This window comes from Nomascus leucogenys, chromosome 3, assembly GCF_006542625.1.
Source record: "Nomascus leucogenys isolate Asia chromosome 3, Asia_NLE_v1, whole genome shotgun sequence".
NCBI classification, from domain to species: domain Eukaryota; kingdom Metazoa; phylum Chordata; class Mammalia; order Primates; family Hylobatidae; genus Nomascus; species Nomascus leucogenys.
This window is the reverse complement of record NC_044383.1, coordinates 136,320,228-136,327,740: the sequence shown is the minus strand read 5'-3', so window position 1 is coordinate 136,327,740 and position 7,513 is coordinate 136,320,228. Positions and strand designations below refer to the sequence as shown.

Here is a 7,513-nt window from a genome sequence, read left to right as displayed (position 1 = left end):
TTCCCACCATGTCCCCATTTAACTGCTCTAATTGGCCTGTGTAGAAGACAAACGGATCTTCTAGAATAACAGTAGGTTATCATAAGAACCAATCGTGGTTTCAATTGCAGCTGCTGTACCACATGTGGTTTTATGGCTTGAGCAAATTAACATATCTCTGGTACACGGTATGCAGCTACTGATTTGGCAAATGCCTTTTCTTCCATCCCTGTCCATAAGGCCCACCAGTACCAGTTTGCTTTCAGCTGGCAAGGCCAGCAATGCACCTTTACTCTCCTACTTCAGGACATATCAACTCTCCAGCCCTATTTTATCATTTAGTTCACAGGAATCTTGATTACCTTTCCCTTCATCAAGATATCACACTGGTCCATTACATGATGACATTATGCTGATTGACCCTAGTGAGTGAGGAGTAGCAACACTCTACACTTACTGGTAAGACATTTGCATGTCAGAGGGTGGGAAATAAATCTGACTAAAATCCGGGGGCCTTCTTTCTCAATGAAATTGCTAGGGGTGCAGTGGTGTGGGACAAATCCCCTCTAAGGTGAAGGATAAGTTGTTGTATCTGGCCCCTCCTACAACCAAGAAAAAGGCACAATGCCTGGTAGGCAAATTTGGATTTTAGAGCCAACATATTCCACATTTGCATGTGTTACACCAACCCATTAACAGGTGACCCTAAAAGCTGCTGGTTTTGAGTGGGGCCCAGAACAAGAGAAGGCCCTGCAACAGGTCCAGGCTGCCATGCAAGCTGCTCTGCCACTTGTGCCATATGATCCAGCAGCTAAAATGATGCTTGAAGTGTCGATGGCACACAGGGATGCTGTTTGGAGTCTTTGGCAGGCCCCTATAAATGAATCGTATGGAAGCCTTTAGGATTTTGGAGCAAGGCCCTGCCATCCACGGATAACTACCATCCTTTTGAGAAACAGCTCTTGGCCTGCTACTGGGTCTTAGTAAAAACCGAACACTTGACCATGAGCCACCAAGTTACCATGCAATCTGGGCTTTCCATCATGAACTGGCTGATATTGGACGCAACAAGCCATAAAGTTAGGCATGCACAGCAGCACTCCATCATCAAATGGAAGGGGTATATACATGCCAGGGCCTGAGCAGCCCCTACAGACACAAGTAAGTCCATCACAGGGAAGAGACTTGGACCTGGTTTACAGATAGTTTTGCACAATACACAGGCACCACCTGCAAGTGGGCAGTAATGGCAGCATGACAGCCCCTTTCTGGAACATTGCTGAAGGACAATAGTGAGGGAAATCTTCCCCATGGGCAGAAGTCTGGACAGTGCATATGGTTGTGCACTTTGGTCGGAAGGAGAAGTAGCCAGACATGTGATCATGTACTGACTCATGGGCTGTAGCCAACGGTTTGGCTGGATGGTCAGGGAATTGGTACATGATTGGAAAATTGGTAACCAAGACATCTGGGAAAGAGGTATGTGGATAGACCTCTCTTAATGGGCAAAAAAATGTGAAGACACTTGTGTCTCATGTAGATGCTCACCAAAGCACCAAAGGGTGACCAAAGACTTTAATAATCAGGTGGATAAGATAACCCATTCTATGAATACAAGTCAGTCTCATTCCCCAGCCCCTCCATCATCACCCAATAGGCTCATGAACAAAGGGACCATGGTGGCAGGGATGGAGGTTACGCATGGGCTCAGCAACATGGACTTCCACTCACCATGGCTAACCTGGCTATGGTCACCTCTGAGGGCCCAATCTGCCAGCAGTGGAGATCAGCATCAAGCTCCCAGTATGGCATTGTTCCCTGGGGCTGATCAGCCAGCTGCCTGGTGGCACATTGGTTACATCGGACCATTTTCATCATGGAAGGGCAGCATTTTGTTCTTACTGAAATTGACAAGTTACTCTAGATACAGATTTTCCTTCCCTGTACATAATGTTTCTGCCACAACTACCATCCATGAACTTTCAGGATGCTTTATCCACTGTCGTGGTATTCCACACAACACTTCTTCTATTCAGGGAACTCACCACACATCGAAAGAGACAGAACAAAGGACCCATGCTCCAAGAATTCACTGTCTGACCATGTTCCCCACCATCCTGAAGCAGCTGGCTTAATAGAACAGTGGAATGGCCTTTTATAGACTCAGTTACTGGTAGGTGTTTTGAACCTATCCTGGTTCAGGAGTATGACTGGATAAAAAATAACAACAATAATAATTTTTTTTAAAAAAGACTCAGTTACAGCACCAGGTAGGTGGTACTACTTTGCAGAGCCTGGGCAAGGTTCTCCAGATGGCTGTATATGCATGGAATCAGCATCTAATATATGGTTCTATTTCTCCCACAGCCAGGATTCACAGGTCCAGGAATAAAGGGGTGGAAATGATAGTGGCACCACTGACTATTAACCCTAGTGACCCGCTAGCAAAGATTTTTGCTTCTCGTTCCCAAGGCTTTATGCTTGCTGCTTGCCTATAGGTCTTAGTTCCAGAAGGAGAAATGTTTCCACCAGCAGACACAAGTTCATTGAACTGGAAATTAAGACTGCCATTCAGCCACTTTGGACTCCTCGTGCCTCTGGGTCAGCAGGCTAAGAGAGCAGTAATGATGCTGGCTGGGGTGATTGATCTAGACTGCCAAGAGGAAATCGGACTTCTACTTCAACATGGACATACGAAAGAGTGTGTCTAGAATGCAAAAGGTCCCTTAGTGTGTCTCTTAGCATTAAGGTCAATGGAAACTACAGCAACCCAATTCAGGCAGGGCTATAAATGGCCCAGATCCTTAACGAATGAATATTTGGCTCACTCCACCAAGTGAAGAATCATTACCAGGTGAAGTATTTGCTGAAGGCTTAGGGAACACAAAATGGGCAGTAAAAGAAAGTAGTTATAAACACCAGCTATGACCACGTGACCAGTTACAGAAAGGACTGTCATTTTCAAGTATTCTTCCTTATTTTGCTCCCAATATGTTTGTGTGTATGTCTATATACCTACATGAAGTACATATCTTTATTTTCTTTCCTCTTATTCCCTTATCATGTAATATAAGATGTATTGACTTTATATCAGTATTGAAGTATTGTTAATTTTACATCATATCATTGAAGTTACGGGATATCCAAAGAGTAAAGTTTACGCAAGAACTTTACCTCCTCTTCCAGGGAAGGGATTAGTGAGTTTCAGTTGCAGGCAGGATAGTTGTATCATTGTGGGATAAATTATGACCTTGTTATTGTCTTTATTTGGAGATTAATTATGTTTTAAGGAACATATGGGTGTCAGGTTGATAAGAAGTGGATTTGTAATGGTTAATTTTATTTGTCAACTTGATTGTGTTAAGGAATGTCCAGAAAACTGGTAAAGCCTTATTTCTGGGTGTGTCTGTGAGGATGTTTTCAAAGCAGATGAGCATTTGACTCAGTGGACTGAGTGAAGAAGATCCGCCCTCACCAATGTCCAATTCACTGAGGGCCTGAATAGAACAAAAAAGCCAGAGAAAGGCACATTTTCACTCTCTCCCCTTGAGCTGGGACGTCAGTGTTCTCCTGCCTCCTTCCTAACTGAAGCCTTTGGACTCAATCTGAATGGCTCCATTGACCTTCCTGAGTCTCTAATTTGCAGATTATATGTCATGGCAATTCTTAGCCTCCACGATTGCATGAGCCAATTCTCATAATAAACCTCATCTTATTGTTTTTGTTTCTCTGGAAAACCCTGATATATATATATATTTCTTTTATGAGTCTACGATTCTCTTGTTCTCCCCCTGAGTCTCCACCACTACCTAATAGAAGAAATTGTTAACATTCCAGTCCAGTTCAAGGGTGATTTGATCCAATAACAAAGAATCTTGCTATTCAAAGTGTGGCCTGAGCCCAGTGGCCCCAGCCTCAGCTGGGGGCTGGCCAGTCTCAGGCCCCACTGCAGATCTACTGAATCCAAATCTGCATTTTATAAGATCTTCAGGTGGCCTTCATGCAACTGGAACTTTGAGAGGCACTGAGCCAGGCCCTCCAGGGCAGGGTTCAGTCTCTGATAAAAATGCTAGGTCTCTCAGGCAGTGTCCTCCTCCTCTGCCTCTCCCTTTCATCCTGGGCCACTCTGGCCGGTGGGGCTTCAGGGCTGAAGACTATCATTCAGTGCGGTAGACCTACCAGAGGCCTGGCAAAACTCCCACTTAGCCTAGTGTGTGGTCCCTTGGCACAGGCTTTATGCTGCCCAGAAATAGAGCCTTCCTCTGGCAGGGCCCTCAGCCTGAGTCCCAGCTACTTTTGGGCCCTGCGCAAGCCACGTCAGGGCCTCAGGCATCCTGGTAAAATGATTCCTGAGAGCCTGCATCTGACTACTGGGGTTCTGACTGACTCATCTGTGACATCCCTTTGCCTGGTGTGGCAGTGGCTTGGATATCAGCCTCTCCAGGCCCCTAAATTAGTCAGAGGGCAAGATCAACTACTTTTAAGTAGCCCTTAACTTATCCAAAATATCTTCTCCATGGCCAAAACCCAGAGAGGGGAAGTCAAGAGGCACACAGCAGAAAGCTTCCTCCTTGCTTTCCTGCTGTCCGTTTCAAGCCCTCTCTATTAGTCTACTCTCAAGCTGTTAATAAAGGCATACATGAGACTGGGTAATTCACAAAGAAAAGAAGTTGAATGGACTCACAGTTCTACATGGCTGGGGAGCCCTCACAATCATGGCAGAAGGTGAATGAGGAGCAAAGTCACATCTTGCATGGCAGCAAGCAAGAGAGAGAGAGAGAGCTTATGCAGGGAAACTCCTCTTTATAAAACCATCAGATCTCATGAGACTTATTCACTATCACGAGAATAGCACAGGAAAGACCCACCCCCAGGATTCAGTTACCTCCCACCGGGTCCCAAAGAAACGCAGCAGGCAGCACCCACACTCATGCTGACTCTGACTGCCATTGAATCCCCTTCTCTCCAATTCCTAGTGGAGCAAAAGAGAAATTTCCAAAAAGCTATAGTGAGGAAAACAGGCATAGAAAAATGGGTAAGCTTTGCAAAGTGCCAATGAGGTTTATCCGAGGGGCAATTATTGCTAATTGAAAACTTTTCCCAATACCCTGCCATGACGACTTGAAATATAGTCGGCACTGGCAATTTTTTACAGTCTCTATGGAGACTGAAGTTTTTCGGAATAAAAAAGAAAAATGGATAAAAGGTTTTTAAAACAGAGAGGGGAAAAAAACAGCCCTAAGAGAGGGGTCTCCCCCAGATCTCAGGTTCTGTGAATTTTTACTCCAGTACTTTCTTTCTGCCATTTTATTTTTTATTTTTTAGAGACGGTCTCACTCTGTTGCCCAGGCTGGAGTACGGTGGTGCGCTCATAGCTCACTGCAGCTTTGAACTCTTGAGCTAAAGTGGTCCTTCTGACTCAGCCTCCTGAATAACTGGGACTACAGGCATGCGCCACCACGCCCGCCTAATTTTTAATTTTTTTTTTTTTTTTTTTTTTGGTAGAACGTGGTCTCATTAAGTTGTCCAGTCTGATCTCAAGCTCCTGGCCTCAAGCGATCCTCCTATCTCGGCTTTCCAAAGTGCTGGGATTACAGGTGTGAGTCACCACACCAGGGCCCTAGTCACATTTTAAATTGGGAGCAAGTAATTATATGGCCAATGGCTTTAACTGCCATTAAACAATGGCCATTCTTGGTTCCTGCCCCAAATTCCAGACTTATTTAGGCAGGGTCTGCTCAACACTGAAGTCCTGTTGTTGTTTTTTCCCAAACCTGCTGTTTCTGTGGTTTTCACCATTCCAGAAAAATAGTTTCTCCCTCTGTCTTTCAGCTTTCTTAAAATCACATCTGCTAACCCACTTCTCACCACCTCCCCTGCACCATCCTTGGTCCAAGCCAGCATCCTCAGGCACTAGCCTCCTAACTCTTCTCTGTTCTCCTGTTATTGCCCCTCCTGTTCTATTCTCAGGACACCAGCCAGTGTGATTCTTTTAAACATCATTTAGATGACGACACTCTCAAAACAGTTGGCTGGCTTTCCGTCTTACCCATCGTAAAAGCCAAAATCCTACAAGTTCCTGCATTATTTCATCTCCAGTTCACCTTTGGAACCTCATCCTCTCCTCGTGTGTCCTCACTCCTTCTGCTCCAGACACCTGGGCCTTCTTGGCTTTTTCCTGAAAAGGCTGGGCCCCCTCCTACCTCAGGGCCTTTGCACTTGCTGTCTCCTGTGACTGTAGGTTGACATCTCTCTGCCCCTATATCTGCAGGCTCACTCCCTTCCCTTCTTCAAGTCCCTGCCTGATGGCACCTGTTCACTATTTTAAACTGCAACCTGAAACCCTTCCAGATGTTTTACCTCTTTCCCAGCTTCCGTTTTGCTTGTAACACTCATCGCCACTTGACAGTGAATATTTATTGTCGGTCTCTCTCACCAGGATAGAAACTCTCTGACAGCAGGAAATGCTTTTCCACTTTGTTGGCCTTTTTTGTTCCTGGCACCTGGAAGGGCTCCAGGTCGCTTGGAACCTGAGGGAGCAAATGGGGAAAGGTAACTACATGTTTGAGATTAGAAGGAGTCACAGAACACCAGCACCCACATGGCTCTTTGCCCTGCCTTCCTGCTGAGCTGCCAGTGTGCCCTCCCACCCAGATGCCTCCAGCCTGCAGCAGGCAGCAGGGAGGAAAGAGAAATGGGGCCTGTGGCTTTGTGTTCCTCTGGACTCTTCAAATGTGCAAAGAAATAACTTAGCAAAGAGGATGCCAGGGAACAGAGGCTGGGCAGGCCAGGGTGTTTCCATTTTTGCAACCTCAGAGAGAAGCTGATGAAGGAAATGGAGTAAATTCTCCTGGGAATACCTGAGGTTGGCCATCACCCAGCTGTCCTCCCAGCACAGGAAACAGGCCCTCAGCAGCCACGTGGCCCCAAGGGAAGCTGGGCCCACAGTGGGGGGTTAGGGGGGTCTAATGGCTCTGGGGAGGCCTCCTGTCCTGCCCATACCTCTTTTTTCTCCCCAAGCTCCCTTCTCATTCTGCTCCACTCCCCCACCAGCTGCTGGGCCTGTCCTCAGTCTGCTTCTGGCCTGCTTTGTTTTGTTTTCTCAGTTATATGGTATAGATCGCTTTACAACAGGAACCTGACTCACATACTGCTAAGAACACCAGGAGTAGCTTTGTTCAGCCTTTACATCCAGAGGGCCCCAAGATGCAGAGAAGATCCATCTACTCTTTTTTATTTCAATAATTTTGGGGGTACAGGTGGTTTTTGGTTGCGTGGACAAGTTCTTTAGTGGTGATTTCTGCGGTTTCAGGGCACTCGTCCCCTGAGCAGTATACACTGTGCCCAATATGTAGTCCTTTCTCTCTCACTTCCCTCCCACCCTTCCTCCCAAATATAATGGACTTTGGGGATCCATCCACTCTGGCTGTCACTCACTCATTCACTCGAGGCTGACCGTGGAGGTGGGTGCATTCCTCTTGGGTCACACAGTGCGGTTCTGCATCTGCGGAAGCTGCTGCCAGGAGACCACAGG

The 7,513-nt window shown here is 46.3% G+C and overlaps 1 pseudogene; it reads left to right on the top strand.

Moving 5' to 3' along the window:
• The first annotated feature begins 5,017 nt into the window (after positions 1-5,017).
• On the top strand, positions 5,018-5,146 carry LOC115834628 (annotated as a pseudogene).
• Positions 5,147-7,513: the final 2,367 nt, after the last annotated feature.